We start from the raw sequence: 811 nt of genomic DNA on the forward strand, positions 1-811 counted from the left end.
TATATGTATATGCGTAGATATATATATATATACATATACATGCATACATATACACACACACGCACATGTGAGTATGTATGTATGTATATATATATATATATATATGTGCAGTTGTGTATATTCATATATATACATACTTAAGTACCCTATCCAATATAAATTGTCTTTCACGTAGATTCGTGTATGAACAGTTATATAAACCCTGATTTTCGGCAAACTCTCCAGTGATCGATGGCTGCCACTCAAATCCACGACACTCACCCTCTTGAGTATCGGCTAATATTCATGCCATGTTCAATACTCAAATCCGACAATATTGAATTGTTGTGTACTCTTATAGCTAGAATGAAAGATTAGTTAGTATAAAATTGAAGTCTTAACTCTCCACGACGAAATGACTTTATTTCTAAATGTTCTATAAATGCCAAAAAAATGTATATAATAAATAAATACAGAAATTTAATTCCTTTTACTTCTCGTTTCTTTCAACTTGTTGAATTTATTTCTGTATATTAATGAAACTGTATTATTTTATGTGTAACGGTCAAAAAAATATAATCTATATCTTCAACATACATGTACGTATGTACGCACGTTCATCGTCTTGGTATGTATACATCATAACATTTACGCAGCCTAAACTAAGAGTTATGTTTAGTGATAAATACTTATAATTACGTTATAAGTAACGAGATTATCATTATAGCTTTTAATTAAGAAACAATAATATTTGTTATAACGTTACGTACGAAAACACAGTTATCAAGCGGGTTAATTATAATTTGCTACATGCCAGTGCATTTTTTGTTAA

This window comes from Octopus bimaculoides, chromosome 20, assembly GCF_001194135.2.
Source record: "Octopus bimaculoides isolate UCB-OBI-ISO-001 chromosome 20, ASM119413v2, whole genome shotgun sequence".
Lineage (NCBI taxonomy): Eukaryota > Metazoa > Mollusca > Cephalopoda > Octopoda > Octopodidae > Octopus > Octopus bimaculoides.